Below are 20,269 nucleotides of genomic sequence, written 5' to 3'. Positions count from 1 at the left end.
GATTTGGTGTAGACCAAAGAACTGAAATGGACTGCTATCGTAGGATCGTGTATAATAACTTATCGATTTAAAACTGAAATATTGTGTTTACTATAAGAAAAATATTTTTATATTTTAGCGTTTTACATGTGTCATAGTTGTAATGTAGTGTATACTATACATTATACTTAATAACCAACAAGTAAGTAGAAATTCGTGAAAGACTTCTAAAAAAAGAATAGGTTAAGGTTTTCTATTGTATGCTATCTCTGTATTTGGTGTATCATTTCAATTGTATGAAAGAAAGGACCCTTGTTACTTAAAATTATTAACATATTCTATTTTTCCCTTAATCATTCTAATAGTGATTATTGTTTTAAGTCCTTTGTCATCCAAACTTAATACACATCATACAAACACATAAAATCCATACTAAAAATTTAATTATAAGAGACAAGTGGTAAAACCAACGGATCTGAAGATCTATCTAATCAATACCAACACCTGAGACATATTTGGGTAACATAAGATAAAGTATGTTTAGTTTGATCACGTACAATAACTGTGACAATAGAAATGAAATATTTTGCGTCTGTTACACTTTATGATTATAGTGGCCATCTAGGGTTTTATTATTTATGCTTAAAAAACTGACAATACCTTATCATTTGGTTGGCATAATGACGTAACAACAGTTTATTAATCATCTCATCATCTCGTCATCATCACACAACCACGCATCATCTCATAGATTCATTATATAGATGAGGCTACAACTGTCTATCTATCATATATTATTTAGTTCACGAAAAATCTCATTTCCTCTTTGGAAAAAAAGCTCTGATCAATTAATAAATTGATTTTCATTTTTATTTGTTTATACCGACAGCAAAAACAACTAATCTCCGATCCGTGAATGAATAAATATTTTTACTTTATCAAATTTTGAAATTCGGCTTTTGAAGGAATTTCCCATACAGTATTGATATATCTCCTTTTTCACTTTCAATGGTTTATTGGTATAGATTGGAGGGCATTGATAGAATAGTATTAATTTATATACCTTTGTGTACATGAAATCGATATCGGAATGAATTCGTTGCACAGTACTTTATAAGATATAAATATAATACTCTAACTCTAGTCATTTTTTTACACAATCCTTATGAAAATTTATTGTAAGAGTCAGTATCGCCTTCAAGAGCTGAGAGAATAGACATATACGGGTACTTAACTAGCGCGTACTATCTTTCATCCTCATCAAAATTAAGATCAGGTGGTATTGTCAAGCGCTAGTTTATACGTTATAAAAATAGTACTGTCTCATTCAGTCTACATTGCCGTAATGGCTGTTAATAAATTGTGACAATGGATTTCTAAAATTTCTATTTTAGTAATTAAATCAATAAATATACTTTGTTCGTTTAGATTCAAGATGGTTTCTTTCTTTCTAATACATAAATTGAAATGAAACACCGATATGTAAATACTTTGTACGTTTATGTTACATCTGTTGTCATTACTTCTCTATTTCTAAATGTACAGTTTTATTTCTGTCCAACATACTTAAAACTATTATTTCATGGTGAGAAAAACTGAATTCTCTAAGTTGGTGGCACCATCGCCAAGAGTGGGCTGTCATCTCTTAAACGTCACTCTAGCGATTTGAAAAAAAAAATCCTTGTTAACAAAAAATATATTCCGAAGCTGGAATGCATCAACAACTAGAAATAAAATTGTCATTATTAATTTATGTTACATAAAAAAATTGCTTATTTTCGTGTGAAATTTGACGGAAGTCGTTGCTATGACTACGCAGAGCTGTGAGTCCTTTGTACCTTATATAGAATAGTGTTTTTTTTTAATATCCGTAGTATATATAGTGCTAGCGTCATTCTTGATAATTCTGACATCTGTAATGATCAAACAGTTTTTCTCCCCACTGTTATAAGAAGTATATTAATTCAATAATCAAATCACTAATTTATTTCTAAAGAAATACAATATCATAAATAAGGTAAGGTAAGGTAAGATAAGGTAAGTAATGGTAAATGGTAAATGTAAGTACACACGTGAGTGTCAACCATTTTAAGTTAAAAACAGTAAATGTAATCTTTAAAATTATTTATAATTAGTACTTCATTGATCTGCAAGATCACTGACTTATGTGTACCTAAATAATAGATATACATTGATCTAAGTTATACCTTTTAAGAACTTATACTGTTTATGAACTTATACTATTTATGAACTTAAGGATTAAGGTATTAAATTTAAGTATGTAATAAACTAAGTTGATATTCCATCTCTTTTTAATATTATTATCTTTTTTTGATATCTTTATTGTCAAATTATAAAATATTTCTATTTTGAAATTTAAAATGATTTATGTATTTTTAAAATCAACGTTGCGACTTTTAAAATTTTATGTGTTTTTACAGAAAAATATTTAAATACTATTTAATATTTGTTTTACATTTTAATTTTTAAAATATTCTATTCTATAATAAATATTAAGAAATGATTGAATAAAAAAAACAAAAATACAAAAAAAAATAGTTGATAAGATAAAATAAATACACCAAAAATAGTAATTATTAATATAAGTATTTGGTAGCGCTGTTTTTATTTATTTATTTAATTTTAATTGTTTTAATTTAAATTGTTTTTTTTAACAACAACTTGAGTTATTTTTATTTTTATTTCATGTATTTCAATTCTTTTATTTTATAGCTTTTTTCGTGGCAAATTAACAATGTCAATTTATGGTCAATCATTAGTTTATTCAATTTAAAAATGTATATTAAACCTCTTGTATACGACAGTGATTTCTTTATTGCATTTTATACAATAACATAAATATATCAAAATAAACAAAAAATAATAATCATTAGGTAATTCTAAAAACAATCATTTTTTTATGACACCTATTTTCCAGTTTAAGCAATTGATAAAAATTTCCTTTCATATCAAAAATATTCAAATATAATATGCATATATGCGTTAATAATTTTATTAAATTAAAAACACTAACAATAGAGTGAGTTTGTTACAATTCTAGAAAATATTCTATGACGTGTCTATCAAACTAATCAACTGATAAAACCTTTATGTTTTTTTTTAATTTTCTTGTTTCATTTATCGATTGTAAAAGTAATTCAATAATTAAATGGCTGACCATAATTGACAGAGGTTGTGTTGATAATATTCACTGATCTCTATAGATATACCGCTGGATAGGAGGCTGCTTGGAAATTACAGCTTTTGCTTCGTTCAAAAGGAAAAGCCTCAGTTGTAGTTACTGTCGTCGAATTCTATCTCTATTATTATTAGTTCAAGTTTCCACCACCGCTACTAACCGCTACCGTTAGTGTCAAAATGGCGAAAATAAAATAGGCACAAAATACCACAGCTTGTAGCCTGTCCAGTGGAATATAGAGGTCAGTGATAAAATCGCTTGGCCTTAATTAAAACCGAAACTGTATTAGTTAATAAGATTAATTATTGCGATAATTTTGTAATTATTTTGCATTTTTATAGAGTTCTGTTTTAAAATCTATAATAGTGTAAACATTCTTAGATATACAGAAAACTTAGAATAGTTCAAATAACTAACAATAATATTAGGTCCTTACATATGAAATTGGCGTTTTGTATGGGAGGAACAAAAAGTCGAATATTTTTTAATATAATATATTTAATTAATCAAAGTATGAACCATTATTTTCTATGCACTTTTGCCATCTCATAGGTACTTCATTGATCCCTTTACTAAAAAAACCAGTCGGACGGGAATCAATAAAATCTTTGAAGGCGATTTGGACTGCCCCATCGGAGTTGAATTTTTTCCCTTGCAAGAAGTTATCCAAATTTCGAAAAAAATGGTAAACTGTTGGAGCAAGGTCCGGGGAGTACGGAGGATGTCTTAGACTTTCCAATTGAAGCTCTTCTAATTTAGTAGCCGTCTGTTGCGCAGTGTGTGGTCTAGCGTTGTCGTGAAGCAGCAGTGGCGTGGAGCGATTGACCAGCCTAGGTTGTTTAGCCGCTAGCTTTTCCATCATGGTTTGCAATTGCTGACAATAGACATCAGCCGTAATAGTCTGGCCAGATTTGAGGAAACTGTAATGAACAATACCGGCACTAGTCCACCAAACGCTTACAAGTAACTTTTTTGGGGTTAATTTTCGCTTGGGGCAGGATTTGGCTGGCTGGCCAGGATCCAACCATTGCGCTGAGCGCTTTAGATTATCGTAAAGAACCCATTTTTCATCACAGGTAATGATTCGGTTTAAAATACCTTCATTATTGTGCCGGTTTAGTAATGTAACGCAACAGTCGACGCGCGTTTGCCGGTTTGCTTCAGTCAATTCGTGAGGTACCCACCTTTCAAGCTTTTTAATCTTCCCAATTTGCTTCAAGTGAATTAAAACAGTTTTATCACTAACATCGCAGCCTGCAGCTAACTCGGACGTGGTTTGCGATGGATCCGCTTCCACAATAGCCTTCAACTCTTCATTATCAACTTGAGTCTCAGGCCGTCCACGGGGCTTGTTCTGCAGATCGAAATTTCCAGAACGAAAACGTTGGAACCAAAAACGAACTGTGTTTTCTTTTGCAACACGACCGCCATACACATCATTCACCCTTCGAGTCGTTTCCGCAGCACTAGTGCCACGGCGGAACTCGTACTCGTAAATAATGCGATATTTTAAGTTTTCCATTTTGTAAAATGAGTGACGCAAACAGAAAAAACAGAAGAAAAAAAAACAAATGAATGACGGTCATCGAACCACAAATACATGAGTCTATAGCTGTACAAATATGAATTTGGAATTCCTTACCAAAGAGGAGAAATTCGTGATTAAAGTGGCCAGTACGAAAAACGCCAATTTCATATGTAAGGACCTAATATTTAAGCCGATAATTATTGCTTGAAAATGTTTTTATAAAAAATTATGAATATTTGTGTTTACGAAAAAATTTTTTAATTAATTATCATCAGATATATTTCGGAAAAAAAAGATTTAATGTCATTTACATTCTTTTTTACTTTACAGGATTTCTTTTTTACACGAAAAATATCAGCAAAAGTTATTAAAAAGATAGAGTTTTTAGTTCATGCATACATTGATGGACTTTATTGATTTTTTGCTTGTTAATCTAATTTGGTTGCGAGTTTCTTTTACTCTTTTGTATTCTTTTAATATTACAACAAACCACAGTGTGTATTTTTAAGAATAATTATAAGTAAATAAAGGTTTAAACAACAAATAGGCACTTAAGTTAGATATAAATACATATAAGTTTAGTTAATAAACATATGCACACATGCAGTGCTTGTTATATTATAGTTGTAGATTTAGAGTCCTTTTCCACTGTAGCGTATGTTTGAGCCATTTCAAATCGTCATCTTTGGCCACGCGACTGCTATGTGACTATGTGTATGCTTTAAACAATATATTCTGCACATTCTATTGGCACTAGCGCGAAAGCTAAGAATTTGTTACTTAGAAAACCAAAAAACCCGACTAACTTTAACTGTGGGACATCCCGAACCAATAATATCTGTGGCACACATAGGCCAGTTCGACGGTGAAATACTACGGTGTGGTCGTGAAGACAGGCGTGAAGTGGAAACAATTCTGTGTTTTGAGTGATAATTTTGCGTGCCGGAGTCCTAATTTTAGTTCACTTTTGGATGTGGGATGACGTGGGAAGTGGATTTAGCGGAGAGGGAACGCGTAGGAAGGGGAAATATCCCCTTTCTGTGCGTCCCCTGCTCCGTCGATTAGAGTCGGTCGCTTCCTTATTTGCCACCTTAAAAAAATTAAAAGAAACATTCTAATGGAACTTCTAGGAACAAGACAAATCAATTGACACCAAGCTCGATAAAATCATTTAAGTTGTTTAGGCTCCACTAGCAAGTCAGAAAGAAACGTACACACCCACATACATAAAACAAACTTAAGTATATACGCGTAAAAAAAATTACTCTCTTGTCAGTCAGGTAAAAAAACGGCAGTCGCTTTCGAATTTACGCAGCTATTCGCACAGTGGAAAAGGGGTCTTAAAGCTTGACCTTTAATTTAAGAAATAGAGTAAGTAGGGTAAGTAGGTTAGGTGTTGCAAACAGAGTCGTTTCGTAAAAGATTTTTTTAGATACTCTTACATTGTTTTATTTACTTTGAACTTTGAACGAAATGAGTATTAGAAGACGACTGCAAGTAACACCAGTGATAGAGTAATTAGGAAACAGAAAGGTTAGCATTGTTGAACTTTAAATATGAATGTGAAGCGGTGCACCGGTAGTGCCCCTACTGGTGTAGCGTTCGGCCTAGGTAAGGGTGGATTGTTTAAGCGATAAGTGAGGTGATTATGAAGGGAGTGACTGAAATGACGAGTGATAGACCGACCGGTAGGATAACACGATGCGCATAATCTAATATATAAAATTCTCGTGTCACAGTTTTCGTTCCCGTACTCCTCCGAAACGGCTCGGCCGATTCTCATGAAATTTTGTGACCATATTCAGTAGGTCTGAGAATCGGCCAACATCTACTTTTCAGAAACCCCCCCCCCCATTTTTTAACTGCGCGCGGACGTAGTCGCGGGCGACAGCTAGTAATAGTAATAGAACTTTGTCTAAAGGGACTCCTTTAATTTGACTCATTTTAGTTTTTATATTATATTTTTAAAGGTTTTTAGTCCACATTTTATAAGATAACCAATAATTAGTAAGATTACATTTGGTAATAAATAATCTGTTAAAAGTCAAGTTCAGTTGTCATTCGTCAAAAAACCGATTAGTATTTAGTACTTCGTATTCCGTCAAATCGAATAACATTATCTTAAGGTGGGTACAGACTAGAGCATTTACTTGTAACAAAACAACAAGCCGCTCTATGATATGTTCTAGTGTGTCACACTTTCACGAACCAGATGTGCTTTGGAAACTATGATTTTACCCATATTATACCATTCGTAAGAACGTTACATTACATAGAAATGCTTGAGAAAATGCTCTAGTGTATTTTCACCTTTAGTTATTATTATAAAATTGACAAAGTAACAATACAAGTAGATAAGTGTATTTTTTTTTCAAAACTACAAAATTGTTGAAAAACATATTTTCTTTTTGTTAAGTAAGGTATTTTTGTTTCAATATTGATTTAATTAATATAGATTATTTTACATTTTTAACTTTTATACGAAATGTCTCTGTTCGCAGCACAAATGAGTTTTTAGTTCGTTAAATTTTATTTTACAAACTTTATTGAACTGTAAGGACAAAACACCAATTACTAATAGGAAACGTAGAATTAAAAAAAAAAACATATATAATCAATAGAATAGTTGTATTCATAATTAATAACAATCAATACACTATCTGTTTTCGTGTAAAAATACAAAAAAAAAAAAAAATACATAGACACTAAAAACAACTCCACAAATGGATAATCAAAAAAGTCATAATTAGTGAAAGATGTAAACATATTTATTGAATAAAAAATTATATATGGTAGATTAGATTTTGTGTCTGGTTGTATATAAATTTAATATGCTTCTGTAAATTTTATTTTAAAATTATATTTATTATGCATGTAAACACGTATACTTTCATTAGTGTATTAACAGTGGGTTGTCACTGTCACAAGACTTGTAAAAAACAAGTTATACAACACAAGTTATACGTCAGTGAAATTTCTCGTTAATGTAGAGTAAATGTAGATAAAAAATACGAATTTATAAAAATTTGAACGTATTTGTATTTATAAAACAAGAGTCTTGAATGTATCCAAATTTGTACATCATTAATTTGAAAGTTATAGTAATTTTGTGATACTATTACATATCTAAACATGTCTTGCTCAAGATATATTAATATAGACTAAGCGGGTACTTGAGCAAAATACCGACTGTCTTTCTTTAAAAAAATCGGTATGAATTATTTAAAAGATTTGATATGTAAATGAAGGTTTAAAATCTGTTGTCAGATGTGATTTGTCGAAATAATCTAACCTCTAAATGGTTTAAGCATAAGTTATTAATAATTTCATCGACGCCAAAAAGTAATTAATAATTATAAGTTTAAAATAGTTTAAATATTTACTGTCTATAAAAATAAATATCCAAAAGTACAGAGCTTTGTAACTAATTAGTATCACACTACAAATTATTCTTTTAATATATTTAAGATAATTTTAAACGGAGGCAGAACAGTAGGATTTGAAATGGGTCTAGTACGAATATACGACAAGCGCTATTGTATCGTCGACAACAAAATTTCTATTTATATATATGTGAAGCGTATCAGGTGTTAAATACACCAAAAATCTTACTCTAATTGTCACAATGACGATACGAAAGCGCAACAACATTACGCAAACTGTATGAACGTGACACAATACTACTATTCGGCACATCTGCACTACGTCATTGTACAGCCCCCGTGTGAAACTTATTAATGTCTACAAATCTGTAAGATTTATATGACTTATGTTATGTACTACAGTCTGCTTTGTACAGTCTTGAGCGAAATCCGAATTATGTAAATAACTATACTTTCATAGAATGTTTAAAAATATTCATAAAAATACATTATCAATGTTTCTATATGGTTTCACAAAAACAAAACGTCCCTACTATGTTATATAACACCTATATAATCGTATATTTAAATATCTATGTTCGTGAATAAATAACAAGTAGCTTATATATCTTACATTATGTATATCGTAGAATAAATGGCGTTTGACGTAATCAAGGTTTAGTATTGTAATGTAAAATTACTATATGTAGATTAGCCGTGGTGCTTTCTGTGTACTATTGCTAACAACACTTATCTTTCATTTTGTTTTTGTAATATTATGACATAACGTGGATTTCCTCTGTGGAAACATTCGCACAATTATATTGTAACCTTTCTTACTGCCCTTCAAAAGAATTAGATAATATTATGTTTATCTATGAGTTTTCAAACAGTGGAAATTCACAATTGTATTTATCGCTGATTTAAACGCTCTCCATATAGGGATCATTTTACCTTTATTAATATAATGGTTTTGTTTTTAAAAACATCATGATTTTCATATTTAATGTCGTAATAATAACTTAGGTTGTAAGACCTAAGACCTAAGTAAAACAAGACCCGATGTGAAAGTTTCGTTTTTTTATCAGCATTCCCGTTTTCGAAATATATCTATCTTTTTTTTAAGATTTGTGATTGCATTTGAAATAAGCATACATTTTGGATTAAAAAATATTCTTTTAATGCCAGGATTAAACATCTTTTGGTGGTTAGATAAAAAAAAATTTAATTCAACTATTCGTTCCGATTATTTCTAGACGTTACACTTAAATCCGAAAAAGTTTATAACATAACATGTTTCGTTTTTTAAAATATTTTGAATAAATAAAGAATAAAATATGTTCAAAATTAATCTAATTCATTTAATTACGAATGTCAATTTATATATATTTATGTAACAAAATATTTTCCGGAGAGTGTTTTAATTTAATTACGTTCGAATATATATTTCAGCACAATAGATTTTGTAATTTCTGGCTATCATGTTGTATTATTAAATATGTATGTATCGTAAAATTAGATATCGATGTACGCAAAATGTTTTATAATAAAATGAATAAAGAAATCCATACATTGTTTTATTTAAAAACATAGTGCAAAAAAGAATAATAGTGAATTTCCACTGCCGAAACACTATCCGCTTTAATTCCTCTGAAGAGATAAGAGCGAGATTTTCGGCAGCGAAAGTCCACAGTTAAAGAATCAAGAGATATTACCTGAAATAAATCTTTTCGAAAAAAAAACACATGTTTTGTAAAGTATTTAATTTGGAGCACATTTCAATCTGACAGACAATGGGCTCGAAATTAATTTTGTTTCGTAATTAAAATTGATTGACGTAAAAGTAGAAATAAACTTACTACGAATAATTTTAGTTTTATTAAATAACTAGCTGTCGCCTGCGACTCCAACGGGCGGCATTAAAAACTTAATAAGTAGCCTATGTATGCTTCCAGACTATGTGCTACATCTGGGCCAAATTTCATCGTGTCCATCGAGCCGTTCCAGATATACCTTCAAACAAACATCCATCCATCTAAACATTCGCATTTAGATTTTAGTAAGATTTAAGATAATTTCTCTGTTCCAAAACTTACATAACATAAGATATGCCCCTTTGGATATAAATCAAATGGAATTAAAGTGTTTAAGTGTAAAAATGTAACACAGTCCTTCACCAACTAGGCGCGAGATTACGCTTCGGTGAAATATTACAGTCACTTTGTTCGTAAATCCGAAAGCTACGAAAAACAAGTCGCTGATAACGTAATGTTCGTAATGAATTTGTGAATATATCTTATATATAAAATTCTCATGTCGCGGTGTTTGTGGTTAAACTCCTCCGAAAAGGCTTGACCGATTCTCATGAAATTTTGTGAGCATATTCAGTAGGTCTGAGAATCGGCCAACATCTATTTTTCGTTTTTTTTTTACTGCGCTCGGACGGAATTGCGGGCGACAGCTAGTATCCTATAAAAGAACGAAATGCCACAATAAATACAAGTAATTTACCAAACTAGGGTAGGTAGGTAGGGTAACTAAATAGGGAAACGGAAAAATTTTCAGTGTTACAAATTATTTTTACTTTATTTTCATGCGTAAGATAACATTAGATTTAAACTACTTTATTCATATGTCGTAAGCAGTATATAGATAAAAGCTATAGTGTTACTGTCGTTAGAAAGGTGGTAATTAAAGGTGTTAATGCGACACGCTCGATAGGACGACGAGCGGTTTTCAATTTGCATTTGAATAGACGCCAGTACCCCTGCGTCGACGTCGACAAAGGTCGGACGGTGATTTATTCTCTGACGTGGACTGCACAGTTTACTTCCCGATTATCCGGGGATATAACACTGAATTTTGAAGTCACTTACAAAATAAGAGCTAAAGAGAGATAAACCCGTACTATTTTGTGACGTCATAATGTAAGAAATAAACGAAATACGGTAAACAGTTTCAATTGTTCGATTGAATAATGATTTTTCATATAAAATCCAAACAAAGGAACGTCCCTTTATGGATAACTATGGACTTTGAATAGGGCTATTAATACTTATATAGAGGAACTTTTCCACGGTGCGTAATTGTGGATGCAAAACGTGAATAATTTCAGGGAAGCGGAGATATTTTTTACCTTTGATACAAATATAGTAGGGATGACATAAATTGGATTTTATCCGAGTCAAGACACAGATATTATGTAAATTACATAAATATAATGTTAGGTTACACAGAGATATAGTTTACTTAATTCTTATATCGTTTCTTGAGCTTTTATCAAAGACTTAGAGATAACTTATAAGATAATTTGATTCGTCTGAGACAAAAGTAAAGTACGTTATATCTTTTTATTAAAATAAAATTAAGTAGATTTTAATAAAAGCACTTTCAAAATTACATAAAAGAAAAGATTCTTTTCATGTGCGTAGAAAAGTTTTGAAGGCTAATACTTTAATATTAATGCATAAATAATAAAGTATACTTTAATCATGTAAATAAAAAATGTATAAATATATAAAACCTTAAAACGACGATAATCTTTTTTTTTAATTTATTTAGTTATTTAAGAGCCTTTGTCGCAATACGACCATACCGCCCCATAAGCCTTCCAATTAATACACAATACTAATATTATAAATGCGAAATTTGGATGGATGTATATTTCTTACTACATATCGTATCTTCTCTCTAAAACAGCTAGGATCTAGATCAAATTTGACACAGATATGGAACATAGTCTGGAAGAACATATAATGGGCTATTACTTTTTTTTTATTCTGCGCGGACAAAGTTGTAGCCAAAAGCTAGTTTAGTAATAATTATTACTATAATTGTAAACGAATTCACTCATCATAATTATTTAAAACTGCACCGAACTGTGAACCAACAGTTCAGTTAAATTTGAAAGTGTGAAGCCGTCTTAAGCGAAAGTGGATCGAGTTTTGAATCAGGACAAAGGGCAATCTGAACTATTAAAGTTAACTACCACAAATTGCTGAGTCTACAAGTAGGTTGTACTAATTACAACTACAACCGCTTTAGATTTTATATCTCGAGCTTAAAACTTGATTTTAAGACGAAATTTAACATAACTGACTGAACCCTCGACCACACAGAAGTTGAAGAAGATGAAGTGATTTCTATATCGCCTAATTTTAGCCTTACCCTGCCAACTCTATTCATATAATAATGTGATGGGAAAGGGAGGTGAATTTGGCAGAAAAGATGAAGTATAGGAAGGAGGAAATATCCTCTCCTCGTGGTGCTTTCTTGTGAGTATTCTTATATACCCAGAGTAAAGCACCACCACGCTAACCATGCCGATAGCATTAGTTTAAAAAAGTAAAAAGTAAAATTGTAAATTTAAAATAAATGTAAAAATTAAATAGTAAAAACACATAACGACGAAAAAAGTCTCTGATTAAAATATGTCAGGGGATACGTAGCGAGCAGCACAAAAAAAAAATATCCTCTCCTCTGTCGATTGAAGGTAAGAAACGTATCTGCAAATGCAGATGTCTATGGTCAGCGGCCGCTTGGCTGTACTGACGAATTCAAGTGACCGGTTGCACGTTTGCCACTTTTTACTATAGAAAACTTGACAATCGTTGCCCGGCTTAAAGTTTAAAAACATTAACAATAATTTAAAATCAGGTACTCAGAATATTCCATCAAAATCTCGTCAGTTATATAAATTGTAGTCTAAGGTTAAACAAAAAAACTTGAGAGGTGTCAAGGGACACCCGGATGGTACGAAGTTCCTTTCTATTAATTAGTGAAGGAACCAATGTTTATTCTATGAATAAAAAACTTAAGTCTTCACAAGAAGTACATTTTATTTCTATGAATTTTCGTTATAATATTGTCACGTCGTTGCCATGGTGAAGTAGCGCTCATTCGTCGTTAACATACTATAGCAAAAAGTGTCGTGACAACTTTTCGTAAGAATTTTTTTCCGTCTAGCCCCCTTTCACAACGCGCGATAAGGAACTTCGTTCCAAAAGGAGTTCGTTTTCCTGTTAAGAAAATAAAGATATCTTGCAAATTGACAAACGACATATACAACTTAAATAAATGTAAAAAAAACGGTATGATAAAGTCTAAAAACCAAAATTGTATTTATTTCCCAAATAAAACTAGTAATCTATCATATAGGATTAATCTGTCTCGACAATCTCTCTCACAAAAGCTTTTCCAGTTTTGAGTTACAAGTGTAAATATGACATAATGTTTGTTCCGGAACACGTGAAAGGGTTACTTTAAATGGATTTCATCCATGTTTGTGTTTTCCAATTTTATTTTGCATTCGATTTTCAAATAACAATACCTATTGTGTTCTTCATTTATTTGAACGGTCGTTTTTAAGCATTATTTACATGTCCTATGAAAGAATAAAAAAACACGTCATAAAATAAATATCCTCGTGTTATTCTTTTATATAAATATTGGTATCAATATAAAAAAAAAACATTAACACAAAAAAAAAGTTATTTGAATCAAAGCGCGTAATCTCAATCCAAATCACGTCCTATGAAAGAATTTTCGCCGCGCATGCAATGGGACAAAAATAATACGAAGTATTGAAAACTTGTTTCGGAAAACAGCAGCTTGTTAGAAATTAGGATGAGATAAGAAAAGAAAAAGGACAAGGAAAAGCAAGTGTTTCGTTAATAATTTATTTTGTGATAGTACCCATAACTATCATATCTTTGTATTCGTATATACAATTAAATACAATGCTAATTGCATCTACCGTAAGTGTTGTTACAATAAGTACATCATCATCATGATCATCATAAGCCTGTGCCAGGTCACTGCTGGAACATGACCTTTTCTAGTCCTTTTCACAGTATGCGGTGTACCGAGCACAGCATCCAGTATCAACCTGTTATTTTCAGGAAGTTATCGGTGTTTTTGAAGGAAGGCATCGCATACACCTAGTCGCAATGTGTAAAATATATTACAAAATTTTCCTACCCTGTCTGACGTCACTAGCTTGACATGTGAGACCGTGTGACACCCGTCTATTATGTTTACCTTTTGGCTCACCATATCAATGCATATGACGTAATGTATCAAGAATCATGTTTCCTCCTAAATAGGGTTAGCGACAGTCAAGCGGCCGTCCGTAAAAATTAAGCCAAAACATTAAGGTTGATAAAATCTTGTGGCCCGACGACATTTGAGTGGGAGAAAGCCAGGAATTTCTGCCTTTTTTTTACAAAAAAAAACACACACACACACAGATTAAAAAAAGACTTATATTGTTGTGACAAAGAAACTTTTATACTGAGACGTATGAAGGTTATATTAAAGTGATCTAGAAATAAAATAATGTGCAGTACACGGGAGATAATATTCTTATAGAAATTGAAGAATGACGTGAAAACAATAACCCGACTCGGGTTCCTAGCTCGAGTGTACCTACTTAAAAAAGATTAACGTGTTGCGAAACAACTTTGTTAAGAGAAAATACTGCCGAGGTAATCATGTTGCCGTCGAAAATTACTTTCCGACAAACAAAAGACGACGTAATCGACAGACATATTTTGATATCGCTTCTCTGACAATGTTATAAATGCTTTTGTAATAGGCACGACACATTTATTTGAAGCCATTTTTCTTTTCTTTGTTAATCTTATTTAGGTAGAATATATTTGTATAAGATAATTGATAGGTAAGAGGCATGTTTTACACGTATTTCATTTTAATATATAATAAATGAATAATTAAACAAAACAAATTTTGTTTTAAGTTTATGGACAGTTAAACAAGACGGACACGGCCACCGCTCCGACATTAATTAATGTTTGCGGACTATTTTGTTAAATTTATGTCCCTTGTTACACACCGTTTAGTACTCAATGCATTATATTACGATAACGTTCCTTAATTTTTTTTGAGATAGACATAATCAACAACCTTAGATCACAAAATCCACTAACTTACCTTGTTATTTTTTTAAGGAAAAAATATTAAACTGGAGTATCTGTATATATTAAAAAAAAATGTATATTTCTCGAACATGTTTTGTCTGTCCGTTCGCATGGCCACGTTTGTTACAACTAATTTCAGAAATGGCCCAAATTTAACAGGAAGGTAGCTGATTGACGTGGGAATTTAAATAATATTTTTTCAGAGCTGATGAAGTCGCGGATGACGGCTAGTTCTTTATATTTTAATGACGTGAGTAAAATATTGCGTCTAGTCTATGGTCGATAGACGACATTGCGAGCAACTCACAACTTTCCGATTCATGCAATGCACCAAAAATACTCCAATAGAACGTGACTAGAATCGAGATATCCTTTTTTTAAACAGAACTTGACCAAGATTTCTCTCCCCTGTTATTGACATTTATACGCTTTATGCGGCTTTTTCATACTTTCATTACAAAATGTTTCTAAACATTATCAAAAGCTAACTTCTTGTTTAAAAACTAAAACTTGATTAAAAAATAAATACACACATGTCTTTAAAAAATAGCAGGATTTTCCATGAGTGAGATTTGTCAGAGTTCTATAGAAGTTTCTAATCATTTTTCATGAAGGTTTACATATTAACAAAGCGCCTGCAAAATGATCTCTGCAATTGTTTTGTCTGGCAAAACGGTGACTATTTGTTTGCAGGAAGGTGTTAAAAATGTAGTTATTTTAAGGTTAACAATAATACTAGCTGTTGCCCGCGACTTCGTCGGAGCGGAATTTAAAAAAAAACTTAATTAGCGGCCTACAAGTTCTTCTAGACTATGTTTTACATCCATGCCAAACTCAGCGATATCGGTTTAGCGGTTCTCTAGATGTAACAAACATCCATCCATCCATCTAAACAGCATTATAACATTAATAATATATAGATGGTATTGATCACATGACAGTGTATCTTTTAACTCCTGCAAAAGAAGCAATCTTGTACAAAAGAATAAAAGTCGTCTGCTTAATAATGTCATAAGATGGCTTCCAAAAGGATTATATTGTGAGATAAAACGTTAATTGTCAATTATTTTTTATTTGTTTTCTGTTCCCAGGAGTTCATTTTATTCGTATCAAAGGTTTTTGATGATCGGGCGTTTGTACACAGAAACAGTAACAGTCAATATTGTTTCGAATGGTCAGGGAAGTTATGCAAACATGAAAACATGTTTTGTCGCAATTGTTTTTATTATTTTTAATAGTTTTTATTTAGTTCCATTTAATTTAGTGTACTGTACTGTATCACCTTATTTATGGCATTAAAAAGGTTATCTATTTTATTGAAACTTAATTTCTAAGTAGTAAAACTTTATTTCTAAGTTGAAACTTAATTTCTAAGTTGAAACTTAATTTCTAAAATATTTATAAATCAGAGTACATTTGGAAAACATCTTTACATTTGTTATGCAAAAAAGTACTGTTCTCTACGATAGGTGGCGTTTGAAAAAGAAATTCTACTTGCTTCTCTATGTTGCTACGATTTCCGCAAACTAAAATGTTGCGACATTTTTGCAGTAAGCTGACTCAAAGCCATTTGCATCCGCTTATAACGAAAATGCAGAAACTTCTGACATTATTATAAAGAACGATCTAACAACTAAAAAAAATATCGTTTAACCTGTCGAAGTTTTTCAAGGTAGCGTTAGTTAACTTTTTGTCACTACATAAAATCTCTTCCTTCGAAAATTTATAAAAAAAATGTATGCAAACTTGATTTGAATTAACCACTTTCGCTTACTATGGACTAATTTTATACCTAAAGGCCTGAACAGTAGATCATTTAGAGGTTTTGGTCCTCTGCTACTGTAGTTTTTTTAATATAAATAATTTCTATCCACACTGATTGCGACGTACTGATGAGTAAGGGCTGATGAATCCGAACTTAGTAGTAAAAATCTGGCCACACTGCACATACTTTAACCTACTGTTTTGTAGTACAATATGGAAAAATAAACATAACAACAAAACATACGGGCACATTTTTCGGTTAGCATTTTCTCGTATATTAAAATAACACACCTCATTAATCAGTTTTCATTGCATCAATATAATAGACGATAAAAACAATTGTCAGTACTCTGGATAAGAATAATGAGGGTCGTTATGTATCTCCCGTTGTACGTAAAACAAATTAATATTTCTGCACGACCATCTATTGGGGGAAGGCTAAAACTCGTTTTAATTATTGATATACTTACGAGTATCTTTTTTTTGATGTGCTTATAAATATAGGTTAAGTTAAACAATTTAAAAGTTAGGTTTGTTTCTTATAAGTTTCAAAACAACTGCACAAATTCTAATGATTTTTTTTAGATTATTGTGATATAGATTTTTATAGCATCTTATGTTGGATTCAATTACCAATAATTATATTAGAGATGATGAAAATGATCTGTCTAATTTATAAGGAAATATACAGTATTCACAATATATTAGCGAGATGAAAAAGTTCGATATCGATCCAATTCTTGACCTCATGATCCTTCCATTACTTAATATGTAATCCCTTATAATAGAAGCAAAGAGACCCTGTCTAAATATAGAATCATATCAAAGTTTCATATTACACAGGAAATCTATATATAGTTAAAAGAGAGTCGTGTTAGTTACACTATTTATAACTCAAGAACGGCTGAATCGATTTGACTGAAAATTGGTGGGCAGGTAGCTTAGAACCAGGAAACGGACATAGGATAATTTTTACCCCGTTTTTTATTTTTTATTCCGCGCGGACGGAGTCGCGGGTAAAAGCTAGTATCTCATAGATGTTAATATCTATATCTAACAAAACATCAATCATATTAAGCCAAGGAATAATACCAACAGAATAACAATTCAAATGTCAAAATTATCAAGTACCTTAATCGTTATTAGACAGGAGAGAACAAACGGAAGGTTGATGTTCTCATTTCGTCCTCCCCGGTGAAATCCACAACTTTTCCTATCATTCCTTTATTGATTAGAAGTGGCAGACATCTTAAAAAAAGACTTCAAAATCTGTCAAGTCCTTTGGGAATAAATAGGTGACAAACATATTACATTAACCAAACTTATTTCAACAGGAGATAGAAAGAAGACAGATAAAATAAACTTCTATGAAATAAAATGTATTTATAAGAAATATTCAACTTAGTGAACTTAAAGCATACTTAAGTTGTGTAACATAAAAGTTTTCTGTTGTTATTTCATAGTGTTACCACGAAATAAAACTTAGCTTTTCTCCTACTTGTTTCTTGATCGTACTTAACGGGTTTTAGAGAACTGGGATAAGTGTTTTATTTATCTTCTCACAGCTTTTATTTTCAAATAGAAATTCTTTTAGAGTAAAGTGTTTTTCGCACTTGATAAGAAATTTCACTGATAGAATCTGTTACTTTTTGAATATATCTATTATTATCACAACTTAGAAATATAGATTACACGTTAAACAAGGTCCGTGATAGAAATAAAAAAAAATAAAGCGTAGGCATTTCAATTTTTTAGCCACGGATTGTTTAAAAAATTACCGTACATCGGAAACAATTGAGAATACAAGATCTAACCTGCAATTAGATAAAAAAATCGTACGTACAGTTGAATTATTATAAATCTTCCTAAGGTAAGTTGCAAATAGTGAAATTTAAGGCGAGAAGTTTAGTACTACCAAACCGCACTTGTTCTCAGAACAGATGTAACAAAGTTGTGTAAAGTTTTGTCACGTACAATAAAACCCGAGTCAACGCAACTACACAAGTCTAGGAAAAATGCCAACAATATAGAACTATAGGGAAAGATTTGTTTAGTTTTTTCTGATATAAATACTGTCATTTCAATGTAGGTATATATATATACAAGTACATAAGATTGCAATGCTGAAATATTTACCCAATAACATTTTAACTGATTATTTCACACAAAAAGAGAGGTTAAAAAAGAGTATGATAATGTTTTCTGCAGGGCGATCTGACGGTCACACCTTAAGATTTAAAAAAAAACTACATGTTACGTTAACGAACATAGACATGCAATACAAAAGTCTAGTAATACCTCAATTTATTTTCCTTTTAATATTTTTTATAAGAGAAGGAGTAAACCAGCGGCGTGACTACCGAGGTGATCAATGACACCCATGCAAATACGTTGCCGGCCTTTAAAGGAAATCTTGTGCTCGCTACATAACGAATAAATTCACTTTTAATTTTTTTTAATCATTACAATTTTTTAACTTATAAAAAGCATGGAATGCTTTATTCTGATTCGGTACAATTTAAAAAGCGTTAATGAAATTACACGGGCCGTTACAACGTCGCTTAACAGCGACAGAAACAAATTATTTAACGCTTTTAAATTAATTTTATTCAAACCTCTTTACGCGAATAAAAAATGACCAAACGGATTGGATTTCAAAGGAGCAAACGTTATTATACGAGTATTATAACAAGAATCAAACTTTATAGCTTTGTCAGATGGGTCTCAGGTGGGCCTATTGCGGGTAAACACCTGCTACCCTTTGTAATCTACCAACTGCTTTAGTTTTCATTTATCTATTATCTATATATATAAAAGAAAGTCGTGTTAGTTACACTTTTTATAACTCAAGAACGGCTGAATCGATTTGACTGAAAATTGGTGGGCAGGTAGCTTAGAACCAGGAAACGGACATAGAATAATTTTTACCCCGTTTTCTATTTTTTATTCCGCGCGGACGGAGTCGCTGGTAAAAGCTAGTTTATAATATTCACTATATCACTATCTTCAAAGGAAGTACCTATGATTCCTCCTATCCTCTATGATTTCTATTCCTTTTTTAATCAATTAAATCTTTCTCAATAATAACATCAATTATCAAACAAGTTAAATTTAAAGTAGATTTTTTTTGTTCGCATATTAAAATCGCTCTATAATATCACATTTAAAGTTACTTTATAAACGTATATGATTACAATTGGAGGAGTCGTTCGTATTTCTACTTGGGAAATAAATTAAATGTACTAATATCAAGTGTGTAATTTTTTTCTCTATTTCATAAACGTGCCAATTTCACAACGAAACTTTGCACTAAAAGTGTACAACACCGCACTACTCATTAGAGTAAGTTTTGCTCTAAATTTTACAACAACCAGCAAAGTACTAACGCGTCAATTCTATACGGTTTTGGACGCACTATGGTTTTAAATTTACTCAGAATTGATTGATACCTTATCCAATTAGCGGCGTATGAGACAGGTGGGTATTATGAAATTCCATT

This window comes from Papilio machaon, chromosome Z, assembly GCF_912999745.1.
Source record: "Papilio machaon chromosome Z, ilPapMach1.1, whole genome shotgun sequence".
Classification (NCBI taxonomy): Eukaryota; Metazoa; Arthropoda; class Insecta; order Lepidoptera; family Papilionidae; genus Papilio; species Papilio machaon.
Note: the sequence above shows the minus strand (reverse complement) of the source record.